Consider the following 24,358-nt stretch of genomic DNA (forward strand, 5'->3'; position numbering starts at 1 on the left):
AAATTTGAGAGCAATTGTTCTAGAAACCAGGCAAGGTYTAGAAACCAGTCTCACAGACTGAGATTAGTGTGGCATTTGTGCAAAAGGGACCTTAGCACTCTATTCTTTCCYGATGAGTTTTTTGTGGGGCCTTATTTCTCAATGGATTATTGCTTGTGTAGTGCCAGTCTCTTCCAGTCACTCACATTTTTCTGCGTAGGTGCTTAGAGARCTAATTAAACCTCAAGGTGAGTGTAAGTTAGTTGCAGGAGTGAACACCATTTGATAGAAAGGATGTCAAAGCAGGTAAGAAAATCATGGTGGGGCAGGAGGAGAGAGATTATTGTTAGATACAGCAATAAAGAGAATTGAAGTGCTGAAATCCTATCCTAACTTGTAAAGGGAGTGCAGTTCTTTTTCTAACCTGCTTCTGAGTATTAGAGCTAGAAGTTTTTGTTGTGTTGTAGTCAGGTTTCCAGGGAGATGTGAGATTTCTGTGAAACTGAGAAACTCATCGGRGGATGTTTTAAATTGCATGTCAAACCCACAAAATTCAGTGGCAGGGAAGATTTGTAATATGAAGTACTTTAAGGGTGGATCTGAAATGCCATGCAACTGAAATTGCCTTTCACACCAATGGTAATGATTAGTGGTTAACTGGGAGCTATTTCAGGATGATAAACAACATTCTTTTCATTTTTAACTGCTTGGAAGGAAGAATAAATGCCAAGTAATAGATACTATTTATCCCAAACTCTGCAAGGATTTTTTTTTTACTCAAGATTAAAAAAAAAAAAACTAAAAAGTTACTGAGAAATTAAGAAGGCTTAGAAATAAYGGAGGTGCAATTCTTGAAATACCATTTCTGTTGAAAGTGTTTAATGAACAGAAAATTCTYGGATTTCTCAACCTGCAATATCTACATCTAGAAGGATAAAAGCTACATAAAAGTATATRAATTGCTTAAATCAACTTCTTGAGGAAGCTTGAAATTTTTGGTTGACAAGAGCACGTGTGTAGGGTCCAATTTACCTTGTGCGCCGAAGATAAGGCACTGCGGTACAAGTACTCAAACATTGACTTATGTTTAGGAGGAGTTCTGGCTGGTTGCACTGAGTCCCGTGAAGCTGGGAGCGTATTAATTTTGCTAATGATGAACCTGGGCTATGTTTGTTTTGTGAAAGAACTCTGTATTAGTAAAGAGATGAACTACTCTGTATGGGTTGTGGCATGAAAATTAGTATGTTTTAGAATACGTTAGAGCAACACGTTAAGATTGAATAAAATTTTGGCTACAGCCACACACATCAGCAAGGGAAGACTGAGTAGGATCTGTGCTTACCTCATGCAAAGTACATACTTTCTGCTCTATGGCCTGTGTCTTAAGGTCATTTGATCATACATTGCTGTTGATTTGCTGTGGTTCTGGCTATGTTCTTATTTTATCTGTTTAATTCTCTTGGAGTTTCATTTCTGCACCTATGCTATCACTAAATGTATACAGGAGGGGAAAACCTGCTTTCCGCTGAAGTAGCGGTCAGTGCAGTCCATCAGAGGTGAACATTTCCAGCTTGGTTTGCTAAGCAAATGAGGTTAAAGCGTATTTGTTAGTCTCCCATAGTAACTTCTGAATTTTTGCGTCAGATATGGTTGAAGTTCATATTTTTGATGCTTCTACTTCAGGTCAAAGAAAAGAAAGCATCTTTACTAGCTATGAATTCAGTTTTCACTTATGCATTCTGGTTTTGAGGCCTGTAAACTACAAAAATGRAATGAGTTTTGGCTTTGTTTGAATGTCATGACCTATGTTTGAAACTAAGRTAATAGAAAAAAGTGAGAGTAGTGATTTAGCAGTCAAAAGTTAAATAACTTAAAAGRTTAAAAATGCAAAAGCTTTGGGGGAAAAGTAACAAATATTACTGAACATTGCCTAGGCTAAAAGGACAATTACTCAGTTGTTTCTCACAACTTCATTTCCTGTTTATTGCTCTTCAGTTAGTTCATGAGTTTGGCTATCTGTTTGTGTGTAAATGGTGAAGGTAGGGAGAATTAAATAGGGGTCCACTAGTGAGAAGAATCCCCCCCGCTCCACCTCTCCTCCTGCACTTTGGCACCCAGGCTAAGTCCTGCAGAGCTGGCTCTGATGTCCCAGGGCAGCACTTCAAGTTGTGCAGACATGATTTCAGAGCTTTACTGTGGACAACAAAGTGAAGATTTTTCTGTGTGTAAGGTGCCAGTGAAACCTCAAAGTTGAGAGGAATTTCAAAATGAAAATAAAATGATCATCTGCCAAGAGGGATTCATTGGCTTCTCTTCAGAATGGAAAACTGCAGGAATGCTTGTGGCCAGCTAAATGACTGTGAACGCGGCACATTTATTTTTTCCTTTCATGCGTGATGGAACATGTCTGAATCAAAATAATTTAGACATGACCGTAGTTGACTGATGCCCTCTTTGTTTAGAAGTTTTCCAAAGGAAAAGGTATGCTTTTTTTTTTTTTAAAAAAAAAATTATGCTGCAGAAGTCGTGAGCTCAATTTCTTTTAAGGAGACGATTTCTTGTCTCTTCTGTAATCTCCCATACGAAAGTTGCATCAAGTTTCGTTGAAAATACACTTTGCTGCCTGCAAATGTTCGGTTTGTGACTGCGCAGGGTGGGGGTGGGTGGGGGATAGCCCTTCCTAAGTGTAGTTCTTCAGTAAATTTATCTGTGATAACCAGTGAGCAGGTATGTGAAATAGCATACATACTGTCCAAGGAAAGGTCTTGRATGTGCTATACATTTTGATATAAAGACAGAAGAACTACATTCTACATTAGACTTAGTGATGGTARTAGTAAATATAATTCGGCCAAATGYTTTTGTTCRTTATAAAAATCAGTGTGGTAAATAAGGCACAGATTTTGTTGGGGGAAGAAAGTGCCATTTGAAGAATTATTTCAAAACTATGTAGTAATAATCTATGTATATGAGAGTAAAAGTTGTCTRAGTAGCAGTGCAACAACTCTTCCAGATTTCTTTGTTTTATACCTGTAATGTCTTAAAGTTATACTTTATCATTTTCTTTAAGAGATCTTAAAATGGTTTGCATTAAATTGCATTAAAATGCTCTCCCCTCTGCAGACATGGATGAACTCATGCCCTCTGGTGACAGAGCTGTATTGCAGAAAGTTCAGAGGAATGCAACAAATCTGAAAAACAAAGAGCTAACCTCTTAAGAAAGCTATTCTGCACTCCACCTGTAAAATAGAGCCCCGAAGGAGGCCTGTCTGTGTGGAATCTTAATTCGCACTCTAATGGGAAAACCTTTGAGTAGTGTAGGCTTAACACTTCTCACACCTGTTATTTTTTGAAGCTATTGTGTTCCTTTATGCAAACTTTCATCTTTTTAGTTGAGAAGTGACAGAAGATGGCTTGCTTTTCACCTAATTACATATATTTTAGACAATGACATTTTAACATCATATTTCCATGAGCATTTTAGAGGTGCGTTGTGGCTAGCAACGCTGTTACAGGATCACTTACTCTCTCTTCTCCCCTCTATCCTTCTGTCTTCTCCCCTAAACTGGTGCCTATGTTTGGGTGAGTTGYATGAAGAAATGAGCCTAAATTGATCTTAATTAGGCCATTAATTAAACCTATGCTTTTAATCTGGATCAGTTTTTCAGTCCAGCAGTTCTTGTGGCTGCTGGTAAGGGGGCAAGGTGATGCATATTATTTGGCCTGCTGCTTTTGATGGTAATGCTATTTTGCACTGGTTCAGAGGGCTTATGGGGCAGCAGCATAAAGATCTTATATTGCCTCGCAGATGATGATTTCCAAAATACAATACTGTGATACCTCTGAGGGATGGAAAAGGAATATTCGCACATCACCACATTCTGTGGAGCTGTTCAGCTGGTACAGCTTATACTCCTCAACGCTTTGGTTCAGGTGAGAAGTAAAGCAGCACCCTCTATCTGCTTGAAGCTGCAGAAGGAATTGCAGTAGGCACAGGGTACTTACTAGTGTTGAATTTTTCCAGCACCCTGGCCAAGCTTCAAGTGCAGAGCTTTTTGATGTTTTGTTGCCTTCAGAGCCTTTGGATTTGTAAACCTTGGAGGGGTGTGTGAACCTCTTCTTTGTAAGGGTTTGAAAGAAGCCTAGATTCTTAGTTTCATCTCTGCTTACTGGGATTTGGGGATAGCAGCTGTGCTGAGTAGCACAGCTTTCAATCCCTTTCTTCGTGTCAGCAAAAGCCTCCTTTTTCCCTTCCTAGCTGTTAAAAATTTATTGCAGTTAGTGTCATACCTCTTTTTTCGGACCAGTATTTTGTTCGAAATTCTGATCAGCTGTAGAAACATGACTGAGGGCTGGTATTCTGAAAAGCACTGCATAGGGCTAAGTGTAACCCCTTACTCCCAGTTCTTTTTCTGTGTTGCTGTCCTTTCAGTGTGAATCTTCACRTATTATGCTGAGGCTTTGACATCCAGACAAACAAGTCACTGTTTCTTTTTTCAGAAATCACTCTATAGTTGCTTTTAATTTGAAAGAGCAAGAATTTTGAGAAGAGGCCAAGGACTGAGAACAGTGTCAGTCCTCCTTTGCATTTCTGATGCATGGTATGATTTTTGTAGGCGTGTTTCCAAAGAAGGATTGACCTTTAYCTACCTAATGATGCTTTGTGTGCATTTCAAGCCCTGATAGAGGTAGCACTGAAATGGTTATCTGAGCAAATTCTAGTTAGAAAGGTCTGTGAGTTTGGGCTTGATGTTTGTTACATGTTAATGGGCACACAGTTTTGTCACTGGGGAAAAGAAATACTCACGGCTCTGCGTAAACKTTTCTATTTCCAGTAAGATTTTCCTTAAGGCTGGACTTCACTAGATACTGGCTTTAATAAGAAAATGCCGATGGATAATGAGCGAGAGAGAGAGGTTCCTGCCAACAAAAGAAATATCTTCATATGAAGTAATATGATAGTGTAGTAGGGAATAGATGGAAAATGCAGTGGAGCAAGTTAATGCATATAAAAATATTGGTAAGGCAATACTGCTTTCTTAATAGCACATTGGCCCTTTGAGATCTTAAAGGTGGACCTATCTGTGCTGGCACAGCATCTGTGTCTGTATTTCTTCCTTCCARCTCTCCTTGAGGCTTTTCATTACTGTGCAATTAAAAAGTCACCTTTATGGTGCTCCTTGTATAACATTACCGGTAATGTTTGCGTTGTTACTCAGTTTGTAAAATGAGTACCTCATGGAAGTCTTTGGAGCTAATTAAATGCTTTTTTTTTTTTTTGAGAATCAATCCTCTGTAACCAGAAAAAGCATGGTACTATGCTGAGTCCCAGAGAGGATGCAGCATACTCTTAACTGCTGTTTCTACCTTGGCTAACAAGTTATATCCATTTTATCGGTCACATTTACATGCGAGAGCTCTAAGCAGAAACCTCAGGGCGTAGTAGTGCTTGATGTATAATAAATACTACTGGTATTTGTTTAAAGGCTGAATGAAATGTGCATTTTTAAGCTTTTAACAAGACACTTTAATTATTTCATACATCTTTAAAACTCACCTCATCTTTAATGTGTTCCTTAAGAGATTTGGTTRGTAAAATGTTACTGATGCTGTCACATGCAGATTTAGAGAAAAACCTGYCGCAGCTGAAAGTTATTTAGCAGTTTTATAGTGAAGCGATGATGATGATAAAACAGAAGTATTCTAGCAGTACAGATCACTGACAGCTTTGCAAGGCAAGGGAAAATTTAATCAGTGTTGCCCAACCCAGAAGATGACTATACACAACTYGGGACTGAGGCATGGTGATGGGGCTTTGAGAGCACCTCGCTTGTTCCAGCTATCTTTGTTTCCATCGCATTGCTCTGATGCTTATGACTTTTTACAGCTGTTTGACCTGTAAAGGGCTAATTCTAGCTGCTTTGTGGTGTACAAAGAGGATGCCGTATACTACTTTTTTCTCGTTTTATTTTACGACAAGATTGAGGAAGTATTCGACTAGCTCTTAACTAACTACTCGGATCTCTTCATCAGAATGTTACTCACTAGACAAAAAGGAAGCAAGAATTTGGTTTAAAACTCTTCACTTGCTTATTCCACTTTCACTGCTGTCTTGTTTGCCATTGGTTCCTGTTTGATAGGGTGTCTTTCAGCTAATAATATCCCTTGCTAATGTGAATAGACTGGAATAAACATCTCTATCAATCTACATCTACTCCTTTCTTTAAGTGAAGAGAAGATCTTCTTAAGATCTTTTTATTTYGTGACATTTTAAAAAACAAACCACACCGTTCTTTCTCCACCTTTTCTGCTTTTAGTTTAGTCTCCTGCCTCTCGTTGCAGTCTTCTTAGGTGGCTCTGGTGAAAGTGCTTGTAGGACAGACCTCTGCACTTCAGTGTGTCCAAAAAGCACCTGGAGCATGTTTCAGTTCTCTTTCACGGTATCGAGTGCTTTATTCAGAACTGTTTTCAGTGTTTCAACCCATGGGTTCTAGCAAACAAAACTGCAATTCTTCTATTAAGTGAATAACCTCTATAATAAATGGCATGTGTTATGGCACAGTGTTAAGGAAATCAGTTCCACCAGATGCTCAGCTATCTGCTGGCCTTCGGCTGCTGCTTCCCTTACGGTTCACACTCAAATTGCTTGGAAAGTATTTGTGGTAATGGGAAGGTAAACTTTGTTTTAGGCATTTGGGGCCGAATAATTTATATGTTTCTTACCAAGCTGTTTTACTCTAGAATAATTCAGTCTGAGCTTTACACTTTTTAAAATGGATAATGTTAAAAGAAAGACAGCAATAATAATGAAAAAGTTGGTCCATTTCTTTCTGATCTGTTACAGATTTTCTTCTGACATTTTGTGGGATAATCCTTTACTTCTTCACGTTTCTTCTGAATGCTACCAAAAAATCACAAAGGCTGTCTTTAGATTTGGGTGCATGCACAGTTTCAGTGTGGCATCTAGAACTTTCTAAAATTTGCTTTTATTTTAGGGAATGCATACTAACATTCTTCAACACTAAATCTCCTTAATGTTGTGAAAGTTTTGCTGTCAAGTGATATTTGTGCTTTCTTTTTGACTCTAATTTTTTTGGTATCTAATGAGCTACTAGTTGAAATCAAAGCTGTCTTTAAAAAAAACAGTATGTACTGATTCTCTGTTACTGTCATTCTCATTTGTTGTGTGGTGTGTTGGAGTAAACAGTTTAATCCCTGAAGATGCATAAATTGTGAATAAATTCAGTGATGACTTTAATGATGGTACTGAATAGACAAGCCATTTGCGAGGACATTTGGTTCAGTAGTACCRGTACTGTAACTTTGTATTTGTTCCAGTTGTCTCTATGCGCAGTACTATTCATAGCACATTAGGAAAAATGAGATGTGACAATAACTTGTTCTGTTGTAAATGCCATAACCAAAAATTATGGTCCATGCCAAAATGTTTAATTTATCTCTTCTAAACAGAAGTGTAAATAATTATTTTAAAATATGGCCAAAATGAAGGGAAATATGAATGGAATTACTTCAATTTTTAGTTAAATCTATAAATAATGGATAAAACTCTGTTTCTCAGARGTTCAGATGATCTAAACTTTGGTAAATTTAGAGAATTAACTTATTTGATTAAATGACTGTGTGGTTTTGAGATTTAGCTATTGAAAGTATCTGCATTTTAACTGATCCACCTAATACTCTCTTCTGTTGCTGCCCTAATCATTTTTGGAGCTTCATAGTTAAACTGAATACGCTTCTCTTCCAGATCTCTGCTACTGTTGTTCTAATACATATGGAATCAGAGTAGCTTTTATTACATGGAAAAGCCTTGGAAAGCAACTACAGACGAGGTGAAGTATTTTATATTGGCGTGAAAGCAATGCTGTATCTTCTAAATAAATCACCACCCAGATCATTTCTCATTTTCTGCTGTGCTGTTGCTATCCTGACCWGAGCATATTGGATGTGCTAGGTAAAGTTTGCTGCCTGATTGGAGTTCTGCCCTATTTTTTGTGTTACCCTGTCRATCTCATACTTCCTTTGCCACTGTGTTTTGGACTTCTCTCTTTGCAACGCTAAGCTTAAATCGTTTCTGACCTTTTGATGATGATTACTTTTATTGCTTKTTTCTTGAGGAATATTTATCTGTAAGTATTGAAATGCAGACCTGATGATTTTTGTGCTTCAGCTCTTGCTGCTGCTCAGTACTTTGAGTGCAGAATTACTCACTGGGGCGTGYGCTTGCTGTTTAGGTGAATTCGACTGTTTGCTTGAAATGTCAACTATCTGAGTTGATTAATGAGTTTTCCAAAGGGGGCTGTTCTGTACTATGTTTGCGTCTATACATATTTTTAAAATCATTAGTGTATAGTGTGCTATTACTGTATTTCAGGTCTRATTATGTAATTCCTATTTTGTGTTCAGATGTTTTGCTTGATACAAAGTTAATTCTTCTGTAAACTGTTGGTAATTGGGCATCAGATTTAAAAGCAGTTTCTRTTCTAGTCTTGCTGTGCTAAACATGAACATTGTTTGAAAAATGTTGATTTGGGGAACATTTAAGATGATATAGTTGTTTGTATGTAACTGTGAGTTGAAAAAGATTGCTTTGCTTTTCAAATCTGTACAAAGTTACTCAGGAGCTACCTGGGAGCTGTGGCTCAGGTGACTCKCATAATGCTGTATGGGAGGGCTCTGGGGTTTCATTTGAGTGCTTTCTGATTTTATTTTATTGTTTTGTTGGATAAATGTCTGTTCACACCCTTGAGTTTTATGTCCTGTTCCTCACTTCAGAGTCATCTTAGAGTAGTTTTATTTTCTCAGTCATGTAGTGGGATGAATATTCACTGAGATTAGTACTATTTTCACTCTAAACCCAGCTCCCCTTACATGGTGTGGGTTTTAGTAACTATGTATTACTGAGTTGAAGTGGCTTARCCCTTTTTTCCTGATGATTATTTGTATTGAGAAGTAAGTAATTATGTTAGTCTTTTTTTGGAAGTGGTGTTTACTATAAATAGTTTTAAAAAAATTAAATGGCTAGTGGAATAAAGAATTCATACTCAAAATACTTCAAATGGAAAATCCTATCACTTTACAAGCGATGGGGAAGTAGTAAAGTAGTTAGAATGTGGGACTGCATTGACTGAAGATGAGTAGTCAGAATAGATTCTTTTATGGTGGGCAGAAACCATATTATTGATTTCCCCCCGCCCCCTTGGACTTATACGAGCCTTCCCGAGCTTTGAGAACCACTTTCATTCTTTGAAAATAGTTTAGTAAGATTGTGTCTTTGGGGAGCTTGGGTCAGTAGCAGTAACTTGAGAGAATATTAAGGTTACCCAGTAACAGTTTAATGGATTGAGTTAAAACTTTAATAGTGAGTGGGCTTTGCTTAATTTACCTTGTGTGATTTAGTGTGTATATCATTGCCTGGACTACTGAACAGATGTCAAGTTAAACACTTGCTTCCCCTCATCTTTCGCTTGATACTGTTTGAAATCCAGTTATGTGCTGTACTGAAATTTAAAATGTTAGATTTTCWAAGGTCTAGAAGGCCCTATTGAGCAGATCTAAAAGGATTTCCAGAACTCTCTCATCTGGAGCTTGTTTAACAAAATTTGAGACAGATGTTGATAATAGCTGTATTTCAACAGTCAAAGAATTTGTTTGCCTTTRCAGCTGATGCAACATTCATGATCTTGTGAGTCCAGGAGATGGAAAATATCTGATGCTTTCAGTTCTTCAGTTTTGGGTTTGGTAATGCAACATTTTTGCTAAAGTTCAACTCCAGTCAGAAATATTTATCAAATATATTCTTCAATAACAAGGTCAAACTCTTGGTACCTGTGTTATTACTCACTCCTGAGTCACTATCCTTTTCCTCAAGTATCTTAAATAACCTGAGGCAAAATAAACTGTGTTATAGTGAATGTAAAATGTGAATGTATTTGTATCCTCRGTGAGTTTTGCACAATGGCTGTTTCCATGGAATTCTTAAATAGTGACTAGGATTAGGTTCGCATTGTGCTAGATGTTATTCTACCATAGAGATGGAAGTTTTATATTAGCACTTTATATTTTGGTCTTTATTTTCACTTCTAGAAAGAAAGGAGGAGAAAGCCATAAACCTATAGTGGTTTAAGGAATGGTCAGGTGAAAAAAAARCTTCTCTGGTAATATCAAATTACTATTAAATGCTTATTTCAAGGTCCTGAAAAATAAAGTCTTCTAGATACAAAATACTTGAAAAATACTCAGAATTTGTCATGTTCATTATCAACCTAGATAAAGCTTTGAACATATTGTTGATACAAGTGGACTTTGACTTTACTGTTCTTCTATGTATTATGTAAACTGAGACTTTAGCCTTCTATTAATAATCATCTCTTATTTTTACATTTCAAGGTTATATTTTTCATCAGCATTTTCATTAGYATTTTCCAGAGCTCTAATTGCTAGAGTACCCTAGAAGGGTCACAATTAGGGATTCGATCTGTCTCATTATTTAGTACATTCAGTACTAAACTTCRTTTACAGTATGTGACATTATAGAAAATATTTTAGAAAAAGCTGACTGAARAAGCTGGTTTGTAAAGCATATGCTAGGCAGCAGTTAAACCTGTTTTACAGTTAAAATCATTTACTAGTGCATTTTTGACAAAGTTAGTAATCTTACTTGTTATAATGAGGGGTGTGTGTGTTGAAAAAAATATGTGCTATAGTCTATAATTGCTTATTACCTGAAGTAGGAGCTTAACGCTAGGAAGAAGCTGGTAGGGATTTGATGTTGTTGTTATCCCGATGAAAGTTTTCCAGAAGTATGGTCATCTTCACAAGGCTTCAAAAAAACCACCAATGCTTGCATTTACTCAGAGAGCCTCTTGAGAGCTGAACCAGTATTTCAGCAGCTGCTGTCTCCACAGATTGTTTTTGATTCCTAGTGTTGACCCTACTGTTCATCTCATACCCTCTCCTCCATGTCCAGGAAAACTGAGAAAAAAATYCCTGATACATGAGAAATTTTTTGAAACTTGCTGTAGAGATACCAAACTTAAAACCTAAGGTTTCTAATACCAAAAAGGACTCCCCCTTGTGACAATTCTCTTAGCCAATCCAGAACCATTTTGAGTGTTTAAAACTAATATTTGAACCTGTGGTTGCTGCTTAAAACCATCCATTTCTGTCCCTATCCATAAGCAGCTGCTATATACATATATATATGTTTATACATATATATGGAAATATATTGAAATGAATGTCCTTAACTCTTTATCTCAATTCTTGCAAAGCAGATTYTTGCTTTGCTGTTTATTTTGTTCCTCAGGTTTTCTTGGATTATTGATATAATTTCCTCATAATGTTTGGAAGCAGGGATGTGGAGGATGGAAAGAGATRTCATGACTTGTTCCTTTTTTCTCTGTGGAGGATCTGCAAGAGAAGAGTTTTGCTTCCTTTCAGCTGGGCTGAGTTTTTTGGCTTTTTCCAGCTGTGGGTCCAGAGAAACTGCATGAGGAGGAGGAGGWCATTCTTTGGGAGCCCCTTAGAGGGCACTTGGAGCCACTTAGGGGGCACCATGGTGTCATGGAGCAGCCAGTGTCCTTGTAGAGGAATCAGATTTTGCTTCAGCATCTCCATTGGTGTTTTAAAATGTTTACCAATGTCTCAGGGAGGTTGTGATGCTTAGTGATGCTTCTATCCATCGTTTGAATCTACAATGGGCGAGAAAAATACATCTGCAGAACTTACAGGAGGATTTGGTGCTGTTTTTTCCTTTTTGTTCTTGCTTCTCCAGACTTATTTAGTTACCATAACAACACTAGGTAATTGTAAAATGCATGTTGAGGGTTTTTTTTTAGTTTCTCTGTTTATATTTAAAAGCCTAATAATATGTAGAATAAGACCTCCTCTTGCTCAGGAGCAATGTGGTAATTCTGTTAATGGATTTTTTCTGAAACTAAAATATTGAAATGATAAACTCAGTGAAATATTTAAGAATAGCATCTTCCTTTATTCTTTATACTCCAGCTAGCCTGTGGTTTAGCACTTACCAGTTTGGAAATCTGGATTGAGRCCAAGAAAGGACATATGAAGGATGCCTGATGTCAGCCTTTCAGAAAAGAAAAGTCTTAATCCATCTGACATGTTGCTAGAATTTACATAGCTGTGACATTGTCATATATTGCACCTTGAGTGCTTAGCTCAGACTGCTCTTCTCAGCAGAGATGATTACCATTCTTCAGTACCTTTCCGAAAGAAGTGGTGAAGTAGATTCCTATGTATATTCCATTCCCCGTTGCATGTTATTTCCTGTGCCTTTCCATGTRTTAGGGTAGAAACTGTAAATAATTCTCTTAAAACAGTAAACCCATTGTTGCTGGTCAGCAAACAGTTGTGGAAGTGAGGGGGAGCACAAATGTTTACCAGATTTAACTTAATAGCAGTTTGTTCCAACTACTGTTGAATGGAGCAGAGTATCATGGTGGGAAAYAAATCTGTTTTTCTTTGTATGACTTTGTGGTGGATAGAGTGCTGTATTGGCTGAACTTCAGACTTCCACAAAGGACGGAGCTAGTTAGACTTCAAGCCAAAACACTAAGTTATTTCTCTATAAAAGAAAGCAAACTTTGCACTTTGATTAATGCAGAGTGCAGAAGCTGAGGAGCAGACATTTTGACAGCAGAATGATGTCTTCATAAATATGATGAATATGGGGTGAGTCATGTAATCCTCAGCTTCAAAAATTAAAATTAATCTGCTGTACATAGTTTGCCATTGCTGCCAACCTTTTCTGAGACTTAGTTATGCCATATTTGGCAGTGGAATTGCATGAAAGTGCAAGTTTCCCCTCCACGTGTTAAATCACTCTTGCAAGCTGTGTGCGCCGTTCCGTTTGTTGAAGGGTRTACGTGGCTTTTTTGACAGCTCGCAAATGGTTTGCGTCTAAACCATCACAGTGTCTCCTTTTCTCAGAGCTTTAGGAGCTTCAGACTTTTCCTCTTAGCATCCAAAAAGCTTGACTTAATACCTAAATCCATCATTTATAGCCGCTTTGAGGCTTAACTGTAATATGGATTTTTTTTCATTTTGGGATATTTTTTCAGACTTTCAAGCAAGCGTGCTCTGCTCAAAACATCATATTTTGTTACAGTTCACTTCTAGAAGGTGAATTTAAGTTGTAGCCTGTATGKTTTTTTTTTCGTTTCTTTTTCTTTTCTTTTTTTTCCTCAAAGAAAGATACAATCCTGTCTATAAATGGATAATTAATTTGGGAAGAGGAAAGGAAAATCTTATTCTCTGAGCCAACTTACTGGCTTTCCTGCAAGTGCTACCAGGCATACTATCTATTGCCTCTGCTGTTCATGTGGTGTAGTGTCTTTCTGTGTTGGAGTGTTTTAGAGGAACACCTAAGACATGGTGTGGAACTGTATGGAGTGTTCCTATAATCTGGATGGCAAAGGGAGACAAAAATGATTTAGTGGTTTGAGATTTAGAATCTTTGGTATAGGGGGCTACCTGTTGTTCCCATTATGGTTTTTAAGATAAGAAAAAACAGGAAAAAACAGTCTCAGGGAAATGTTAGCAATAAGGATCAAGGTGAATTTGTCTTTATGCTTACTCTTAAATTGTTTTTGCTCTGTCAACATTTTGGTTTATTTCATGTTCCACTTGATTGATTTTGTTTTCATCTCAAGGTGTTGAAGTCTTTAATGTAATCTATAGGTTAATGCCTAACCTATAGAGTTGCAATGTAGCTGGTAGTTTCAAGTTCAAACTTTTCAACTTTTTAGTCTGATTCTTAGCTACTGATGCAAAATTTTCTTTTTAATTTTGCTGTGGATTTCATTTCAGAATATAACCTATTGCTGCTGAAAGCATGTCACATCTTACATAAGCCTTTCAGGTGCTAAGAGTCTGTACACTTGCACAGTAAAAATGTTATAAGTAGTTACTGTGCGTGTGTCATAGTTCCCATAGTGTTCAGTGCTGACTGCCAGTCAGCCTGTAATCACAGGAGAGTTCTGGTTGGAAGGGATGTCGGGAGTCCAACCCTCCTGCTCAGGATCAGCTATGAGATCAGGGTCTAGATCACGCTTATCAACAAGATTCTTCTCCCTCCCTCCCTTGCCACCAATTTGATGGCATTTGCAAACTTCACAAGAGTGCACCTTGCTTTCTCCAGAGTATTGATGAAGCTCTTAAACAGGATGGGTCCCATGCTAGACCTGGCCATCCCCCCAGTCATTTATTCATGTTCACTCATCTAGACCATAACTCCTTCTCTTGGATAAGAGACCATGTTGAAAGCCTTGTTGAAGTTGAGAAAAAAGACATTTGGTGCTTCTTATTCACAGACCCGGTCATACCTCAGAAAGTGATCAGGTTGGTCAGGTGTGATTTACCCTTGGCAAATTCRTGCTGGCTGTTCCTAATCACCTTGTTCGTGTGTCCAGAAATGTGTTCCAATGTGACTTGCTTCATGATTTCCCCAGGGAGCAAAGTGAGGCTGAGCAGCCTGTAGTTACCTGGATGGACCCTTTGGCCCCTTTGGAGGATGAGTGCAACATTTGCTGTTCTCCGGTTGTCTGGGACCTCCGTTGATCTACACAGCCTTTCAAAGAYGATAGATAACAGCCTTGCAAGGACACTGGTCAGTTGGCTCAGCACTGTGCATGCAGCCTATTAGGGCCCATGAACTCGTAAGAAACAAGTTCTCTCAAGTGACCTCAGACCTGATCCTGATCCTCATGCGCTGCTGGGGGATGCTGCTTTTGACTGTTGTAAAGTAGGACACCTGCGATCTCAGTGCCATGAGGCACATGTCAGTATTATCATAAGGGAGAGACAGATTAGCTGGAATCTGTACAAGCTTTAGAATCGACAAATTATTGTTCATGAGTGCTAAATAAATGTGTGGGAGCCATTCATTGCCAACAAACTGGTGGTAATTTCCTCCCCCCCCCCATTCTGGAAAGAAGTGTTTGTGGCAATAAGAGCAAAGTTAATCAATTTAAATTTGAATTACTTCTTCCTCTCACCTAGAATGTAGCTTGTCTTATTTTGGATTACACAGTTATTCTGTAGAGTATTTCTTTTTATAGAGATATGAATATTGACCTTGCAGGCTAGGTACCTTGTGTTTTCCTGTTGTTCTGGGGATTCCAAATAATTTTTTTAATTGTGCTTTTAATAGAATGGATTTGAAAAGGAAAACCATGAAATGTAGAACTTGGCTTTAAAACTTGATTGTTCTGCCACTTAAGTTGCATATAGTTTGTACAGGATTTGTGTGTGATCTGGTTTATTCTTTTGACTGTAGCACCCACAATGATTTTTAATCAAGAGTAACGGCTCACTACCAGGAGGCATTAGTAGGATACTAATGCAGATCATTTGGTTGTGCTTGCCTAAGTGTGAATGCTGAGGTACAAATAAATAACCTAATAGTTTCTGTGGGATTGAAAACCTGCAGAGGTTAAATATCCTTCTTATGTGGTACCTCCCATCTTTCATTTGAGCCTTGTCTCTAAGGAAAGATTCCTTTTTTCCGTGGTTGTTAATGATAAATATTCATTATTTTGTTTCATATTATTTTTGAACAGTGTTCCCTTTTATAATTATATATGTCCATTTCTGGACATACGAACAAGTTCTCCCTGGAGCTAAAGAGAAATTTGTATTACATTTAGAAGTGTGGTCATCTTAGACCTGCCTTTGAGCAGGAAGTCCTTGTTGACTATAGTCAAGAACATTTCTACAGTATTCCAGTATTTCTTCRTATTTACTGTCTAAAACTTTTGATGGAGATGTGTGAAAAGCAGAATAATAATGCATTTTCAAACACAATTCAGTGTTATAATTGATATGAATTTCTTGCCTAGAAAATGCTTTTGAAAAAGTCTCAACTCTCACATGGTTTTGAAATGATTTATTCTTTCTTCTGAAAGAACTTCCTGTTTTACAGCATTATCAGTGTAACACAACCGAATCCCCGCTGCACTGAGATAAGTAGTAACACTTCTGTTTTTAGTCAGGTGAATTATAAATCTTACTTGCTGTCTTTTGAACCTCCAGCACTTCCCTACTTTCTTCTGCAGTAGGTGGTCTTTGCCTGTTCCCAACTGACAGCTTTTTTATCCTTCCAGTGATACCAGGCTTCTAAAACACCTGGAGGTCTCTTGCCCCATTTCAACCCCCCTGACAAACTACCCCTCGTTTATGAAATCCCTGGCATTTTCCTCAAATTCTGTCTGCTCTCACATTCCAACAAGGACACCAGCAACCTGTTGTGCGCTAGATGCACAGTAAGATGCATTTGTTGCTAATTGTCAGGCATCTCAGCAGATATCCATGATAATTTCTCCTTTTTCTTTTAAAACTCAAATTTCTTTTCTTAACCGACTTGACCAGGTAGAACGGTAATCGTTTTGTTTAGTGGGCGCTGTCTTTTAAGAGTAACTGTCGTGAAGCAGTTCTTCTGTGTGACGTGGCTAAGCTGTCCTGTAGATTGGAAGCATCGAGTTCATTTGGCTTGCCTCCATAAACCAAATTCAAGGTTATGTTTTAATATAAAACATCCGACTCATCACACGAGACCATTTTTTTCTTCTTCTGTAGCTGAGAAAAGATGATAATTTTCTTTGTTTCTTTTTGTTAGGATTTAACATGAGGCAGAATCTTAGCAAACCTATATAAAATTGTCATCTTAGCCTTTTACTTTCAGAAATAATTAACTGTGTTGTTTTTAGAAGTAGTTTCTTTTGTATATTGGTTGCTTTTATGGTCTGCTACAGTTATTTAAAGACAGTTCGATTTTGAGAAAAACAATAACGCTTTGCTTGGAAGACTGAAGCTCTGTCTTACTCATCTGTAGCCTACATACAAGATACCAGTTGATGTTTTTGGCAATTATATCATCTTCAGAACATTTTAGGAGGGTATTTCCTTCCTCCCCCTTCCCCGCACCCCCAACATCTTTGCAAGCCTTTATCTGGATGCTAAAGGTGAGGTGCACGTAATGATGAAAGCGTCATGAATTGCTGGTGTTTGTTTTGTCTTCTGTTTGGTCATATTTGTCTCTCTYGACTACTTCAGCTTTTAGCCATTGCTGAACAAGAAGACTTGATGTTGCTACTGAATTATTCCACTATATGAAGCATAGTCATTGCTGTTATATGCTTAGACAGATGAAATAATGAAACACACCAAAAAAATCGTATCCTAYCATTTTAGTTAGACTTCCAACTCTCTAGATATAAAAGGAAATCCTTTTGAAGGAAAATCTGGGCATCAGCACACTGCAAGGTTGATTTAATATCACCTTCTGTCAAATAGTGTGCATCTTAGGCAGTTCACTGTAAATGCTAATCTCTGTTTTATTTTTAGCAAACCATTAGTCTCTCACGGGGCGTGTGGGAGTAATTGTCAAAGCTGGCAAAGGGCTGCTGTGGAGCCCAATTGCTGAAGCAGCTGTTGGGTGGGATCCCCTTCACTCTCACCGGTTGGCAACCGGTGGCTTTGCATTTTAAAGACGTGTGAAAAGCAGTCCTGTCTTGAAAAGATTTCAATCTTTCTTTTGGCATTGCTAGATTGTGTTTTTTGGCATAAATCTTGTTCTTTGTAAACATACATGAATTTGTACTATATAAATCCTTTTCCCTGCTTTCCAGCTCACTTTTCAGGGGAGGTTTCGTAGGGATCTACTTCTAGCCAGAGTTTCCTAAGGAAGTGAGGGTAACGTGATCGGACTTGCCTACACAGCAATCCTTCTTSAAAGAAAAAAGCCCTCAGCAATTTTGGGTGGTAACTAGCTGCCAGTTTGGACAGAGGAGTAAAGTTCTCAAGATACTATAAATCTTGGTGAAGACTGGTGGTTAGGTGGAAGAGGAAGGTTCAAATGTTCACCAAGAGGCCACTCCTTAYCTGAGTGGCCACAGTGGGAAGAGGAGGGCCTGGGGACTGGGCAGGTACCTGGGGCCCGCTGGTCTTGGCAGTGGTCAGTAGTGCAAGGCGGGCCTGCAGGGAGTGAGGTGGTGGCTTAGTTTCCTTCCAGACCTGTAAGTTCTCTTCTTACTTACCTAGTTGCTTTCTTCATCGCTCCTCCTCTTCAGTTCATTTCACTTTGCTGAACCAATGGTGTTTGAGGAGTTTACTTGAATTATTTTAAAAGTTCAAGTTTACAGCTTTCTATATTWAAAAAGTTGCATAGAAACTCATCAAGTATCTTTGATTTCTCATTAGAGCCAATTAAAAAAGAAATTACTGAGTTTAAGATAGATGGTAAGAGGGAGATCTTACAAAGCAGAATATGAGCTTCACCTTTACTTCAGCTCCTTAACTTGCATATACCTATTTGTAGTCCTGTAGTTTGGATAAACTGCCACTACTTCTGTAGATACTCTGTGGCAGATTATATTTGACAGGAGACTTTATCAATTCCATTAGTCCTACCTCTGCCAAGAGGATTATTACACAGAATTGTATTATCCATGTGGATACTGAGAAAGCTTATAGCCACACAGGACAAAAGTTTTCCAAAAAGAAAAAAAAAAAAAAAACTAAGTTCTTACCGGGGAACTCTTAATCAGAAATGAAGTTAAGAAGTCTCACTGGAGATGACTCTGTGATGATGCAACTCTTCTTGGCAGTGGAATCGGAGATAATTGGAATTAATACTCTCCTGCAGGTCAGAATTGTCTCAACTTCTGTAACTGAAAAGCAGCTATTGCAGCACTAACTGTTTGGTAAAGAGCGGGCTTGCTGAGCAGTCCAGCTCCAGGACCTTGCAAAACGTGCAGTCCTCTAAGTTTACAGTTTGTAAGAAACTGGAGAAACAGAACTTAGTCTATACTTACAGGTTATTCCAAACTACGTTATAGCACTACTTTTTCTGTCTGGCTGTCAGAGCTATGGGTATCAGATACAAATGTGGTTTATAAATTTTAGTGTGATGTAAATGTGAGTATTAATTGGATGGTCTGTATAGGGCGGTGCATTACTTGAATTTTATACTTGAGTTCCTTGAATAAGATTTCAAGGGTGTAAGGGACYTGTTTGAATCTCTTGAATCTCTGTGGTAAATTTTCTTCTCAGTTGTTAACCCAGAGCAAATCATATTTTTCTCTAACTTTTGCAAAAATATTTTGATTCCATGCTGCTCTTCATTTTCAGTGTGGTTCCCCCTTTTCTCTCCCCACTGCAAATTCCTCATCCACGTATCCATGAATCTATCTTAAATATCACTATTTAAGAACTTTCTTGTTTCCTGCCACTTAAACAGTGGATACACTGTGAAAAAAATATAGTACAGAAGAAATGAAAATGAAAGCTACAAATAATGAGGATGGCATGATACTTAGGAGTAGTGATGTGTCTGTTGTAATACCATTTTTATCATTTATTTTAATTCTAGTAACACATTGAAAAATCTACGTATTCATACAGAATTGGGGGGTTTTTTTTTTGAAACAGGTTACAAGTTATGAATCTCATTAGGTTAATCAAATATGAGTAATCACATGTTGATTTTAATGTTCAGAATGTGWGCTTATCTATTGCAATATGTAAAAATACTTGTTCACAGCCAGAGACAGATTTGTCATTCTTCGAATTTCTTTATCTAGTTTACTCTGAGGTTACCGGGCGTATCATTTTTTTTCTTTTGGGCCATTTTATAAAGATATTGTTTGCTCATTTATTTTATTTTATTTTTTTATTTTTTATTTTTTTTTAGACCAACAACCCCCCTAAATCCTAATAATCTATTTCCACTCTATCCTACTGTCTTTAGTGAAATAAAAAACATTCCTCTTCTAATAATAGAGAAAGAGGTTAAACTGTTTTCCTTTTTGCCTTCATGAACAAATCGGAGTAGTTGCTTGTCTGCTACAAAAAGCTTTGATTCTTTTTACTGGAGAAGGAGCAAGCTAAGGAATACCAGTTGCTTTGCAGTTCCTCAGAGCCACTGACTAAACTCTAGTTTCTTTTACTAGAATTGAATAAACCGTGATGTTGTTCTTGTTTTATTAATGCTCTGTGCACACTGGTGTAGGGTAATTGCATTTCCAGGCTGTGATTATCCCATTTCCTCTGCTGAGGAATAAAGCTAACGCCATAAAATATTTTATGGATATAGAGATTAACTTTGGCCCTTTATCTTGGGAAAAGAGAAGTACAGTCTTCTGAGGTAATGGGAAGAGTTGAAAACGAAGTTGTGTAAATACATTGAAACGTAGCTGCATGCTTATTTCTTAGTCGAAAGATCAACTTGCCAGTCAGTTTGCACTAGATGTTCAGTCTTGTATTAATGGTTGAACATGTGGCCTTTCCTTCCTATTTATAAAGTAAAAAGAAATGAAGAAAGGACTTCTAACTTAAAGAGAAAGCCATACTGGTAAGAAGCCTGGTTTTATTTTAGCTAATGATTTCAGTATAGAAGCAATGCATAGCTTGCTGCATACCATAGCAGTGTGTTCTCCGGCCAAAAAAAGCCTGTTGATCACATCAGCTTTCTAGTGATTAACATTTTTTGATCTACTTGAAGAATTTAATACGTTTCTACAGCATTCTGTTACAACAGTGTGTCAGATGGGGTCTAACGATGTATATATGTAGTCTATACTGTTTGGTTTGGTTGTGTACAAAGTGATTATTTCAAATGGGGATTTTGTTTGACTTGAATTTCACCTTAGTCATGCTAAAAATTAATTTCTTTTTTTTAACAATAGAAGACCTGTCATCCATATCTAATCCCCACATCTGTATTTAAGGGTTAGAAAAGTTGGAAAATAAATTGTATTCATTCAAGTTCTTCCTGTAAAGATTTTTTTAATGCTGAAGAGTAGTGTGAGTATGGGTTGAAAACAAAGCAGTTCGCTTTAAAGCCAAGTGCTTATGGGCCTAAAATTTAATTTGAACTTCTTAACCCATTAATGCTTAGACTCTTTGCATAAGGATCTGCCCTCAAAAAGACATCCCTGTTTCTTGGGAACACATGATAACTAAGGTTGTTGAGAAAGATCACCAGGTCAAGTTCTAAATATAAACAGAGGGAGTCTTATCTCTTTTCTCTTCTCTTATTCTATAGCAAGGCTTTTAAAGCCACTTGTAGAAACTGCATTTTTTGTGGTGTTCCTTGGTTTTGTGGTCATCACCCTTCAGCTTGAAAGCTGAGAGTATTTGGGGGAAAATAATAGACTTCAAACAATTTCTCAAAACTCCTAAGGGGGCAGGTGAGTCTCTTGAAGTTTCTACACTGTATGTGAATTGATTTGTAACTGCAAAATACTGAAGATATGTAGTGTCTGCTGTGTTCTGGTGTGAATAGTGATACGGATGATAACAGTTTTAAATTTAGATCTCTAGATTATGCAAATTTTTTTAAATTGAAGTGTTGTCCTTCTGCCTTTTGTTTAATACAAGCATGTTTTATTATGCATAAGTATTTCTCTGTATACCCTAAAGGCTTCCCTCTGCTTATTTTCTCCTCTGCTGATTAACTATTGATCATTAGCTGCAGGAGTTATGCACTAGTACAGCTTCTCTGCGGGAGAGGGATGCTTTGGGTCTAAAATAACATTTTATCTGTATCCTAGAAATACAGCGCTTCGCTTCTCTCACTTCCTTTARATATCAGTCAGCATGTTTAAGCTACTTATCAGATTTATTATACCATTATATATTACTAGCAACTCAAAAAAGAATATAGGAGTTCCTTTCTCTAATACCGTGCTTTTCACAAGTATGGATATAGCTCTTTGYGCATAGCTTGTTCCTATATAGGAATGATGATAAAGGTATTTTTGTGGTAGTTCAGCTACATCCATTTCAACTGCTGAATTGTTTCAGCATGTGACTATATCAGTTAAAAAGAAAAAAAAGAGCAAAAATTTGCCTTTTTTATTTTAGGAACTTGGCTCTTCATACCAGATTTGAAAAATGAAGCTAATCTTTATTCTCATTCTTTTGCTGTTTAAATTGTGCAATAGATTATGAAATGGTGTAGAGAAGAGCAAAAAATAACCCCCCAACTCTAAAATTGTTATTAGCTTACTTGTGTGAGGTTTTTCTTCACTGTTTGTTTTTCTCAGTGGTGATTTAGATATTGCATTCATTTATATGCCTGTATGGTAAATTACTGTATGYTGGTTCTAATGTTTCTTTGTAGACAAAGTGTATATTGTGAAAGCTGCTGAAACACCATTGCCATAGGCTTTTTTGCTAAGGGTATTTTGCTACTARTAAGTTAATTGGCTGGAAGATGCTTAGTTTCTGCATACTTTATGCTGCAAATAATATATATGGTATTGATAGGGCAACTGAGGATGCTTTTCAAATGTGTGTGCATTAAATTGCTTCATTAGGTTGAAAATGTCAATTTGTATTTGAATGTACTCAAATTTCAGACCAGCAGTATCGATAGATGTTCAAAATAGCCTGACCTTGGCCGTACTGCTTAAAAAGCTGCATTTCTTTTCAGAGGACAAAATTTGAGATAACAGCGTTTGAGACTAAGAATTGGTGATCCATTTAAAAGTTCGGAAAGTTCACGTTCTTCACGTTCRCGGATTTCTTAATTGGCTTTGGATGTGTAATTTAAATGAAAACACAAGGATTGTTGAAGTAAGAACTGAAGAATGAAAATATTATGTTCCTGGAAAAAAAAAAGTTGAATCTGTACTGGGAGCATGAATATTTCACACACATTTCATATGTAACCAGGTTAAATCAAACCTAATTCTCAGAGGAACAATAATTGTCACATTTAGTCTATAAAATGGAATAAAACAGAAAACATTAGCATCATGTAACTGTGTGTATTGCATATTTTCAAGGTTATAGTTTTCTATGGTTCCCAGATGTGGTAATCTCTCATTACAGCAGTCATTTTCAGGAGCGTTCGAAGGAGATCTGTGGACTATGCTTTCATATTCATTAACCCTAATGCAACATCCTTTCCACGTGTTTTTTTTTATCCAGCTTAGTGTCTTCTGTTTTTTTCCCCTCTCACCAAGCTTTTTTTCCCTTGTTGACATTCTGCATATAGCTTCGGTTGAAATATTTTCTCATTCCATATTTAGAACTGTGGGATTTTTTCCCCCTTTAAGCTAAATAAATAGTAGAGGTTAATGCACTGACTTTAACAGTGAGGAGTTATCATGATACTGGAAAGTTTTCAAGCAGTTTTGTTCTGCAGAATGGCAAGATTGGTCTGTTCCAAGTGCACTATCATACACTTCATTTATAAAATTTCAACATCACTGATTTTTTAAAAATTTTTTTACTGAATCAGTATTGTGGAATAGTAGCAGTGCACAGCCCTGTAGGATCTGCTATGTCCTTGATACAGGCTGGTTTTTTTTTCTTTTTTTTTTTTTCTTTTTCCAAGAGAGCGTTGATAATACGGGTTTGTATGTAAGATACTTTTTATCTACAATCCAAAGCTTTCCTTCCTGTTTTAGGAGGGGAACTTTGTAATATCTACCGTAGCTGACAGTGAAGCTATGTGCTGCTTATATTTAAAAGAAAGCTATTGTGTTTTAGTCTCCCCCRGCCCAACCTTTTTGTACTTTTTCTCCTTATTGAGATCATCTCAATTTTTGTCATAAGTAATTTTGTCCTTCTCTTTTCTGCTTCTGGTTTAGATCTTCTTACCCCAGATGGCTTTTCAGGAGGGTCTTCTGCTTGGGAGCAGCAGGCAGACGGTGCTGTTCAGGAAAGCYAGCGTTAGCTTGGCGAGGGTGATTTCAGTAAGGCTTCTCCTGTAATTAGTGAGGGGATGCCCATGTCCTTCAGCAGGCAGTTCAGAGCAGACCTGGTGGACCTCAGCACTTACTCATCCCATAGACTCAGTAGAGTATAGATGAAGTCTCCTGCTGCCATAAGCAAACCCCTCCAACTAGCCATTACCRTCTCCTGTTAGTTATGTTCCTGTTACGCGATTGCGTACGCTTGCAGGTTGCCAAGAGGGCAAAATCCTTACTGCTTGTGATTCGACAGGCAGTACTGTGAGTAGGTGCTGCCTGAGCAGTAGGCTTTAAAATGGTGTTTTGAAGTCAACTTAGTGATGAAAGTAAATTGATTTCAGGAAGTATGAGTGAGCAGGAATTGCCATAAAAGCTTTACACAGAAGAAAACTTTTGGCATTTTAACAGCTAATGCTTTGAAGCACTTCTGTGATTCTAGAAACCAGTGCTCACTAAGCAGTCTTAAAGTTTTTTTTTTTAATTTTACTTTATTCCTCCTATCTCTTGCTACTCAAAAAATCAATTTTTTGGCTCACTGGATTTGGAAAAAAAAATGACTACATGGTTAGGATGTAAGACAAAGTATTAAAAAAATGTATCTGGAGAGCTAGCCGYACTGTTCTTAGGTGTAACAG

The 24,358-nt window shown here is 37.4% G+C and overlaps 1 protein-coding gene across 6 annotated transcripts in view; it reads left to right on the plus strand.

Moving 5' to 3' along the window:
• Nucleotides 1–24,358, plus strand: part of SIPA1L1 (signal induced proliferation associated 1 like 1) — a 198,703-nt gene that overhangs the window by 77,774 nt on the left and 96,571 nt on the right. The window contains exon 1 of one of the 6 annotated variants that reach the window (XM_085299807.1): nucleotides 7,761–7,829. The exons of the other annotated variants lie outside the window; for them this stretch is intronic. The gene's annotated coding sequence lies outside the window, so the exon portion shown is untranslated. Of the gene's footprint in view, nucleotides 1–7,760; nucleotides 7,830–24,358 lie in introns of those variants that run through there. 6 annotated transcript variants of the gene reach the window in all.

Source organism: Rhea americana, unplaced genomic scaffold (assembly GCF_003343005.1).
Source record: "Rhea americana isolate MKP2758 unplaced genomic scaffold, rheAme1 scaffold_155, whole genome shotgun sequence".
Lineage (NCBI taxonomy): Eukaryota > Metazoa > Chordata > Aves > Rheiformes > Rheidae > Rhea > Rhea americana.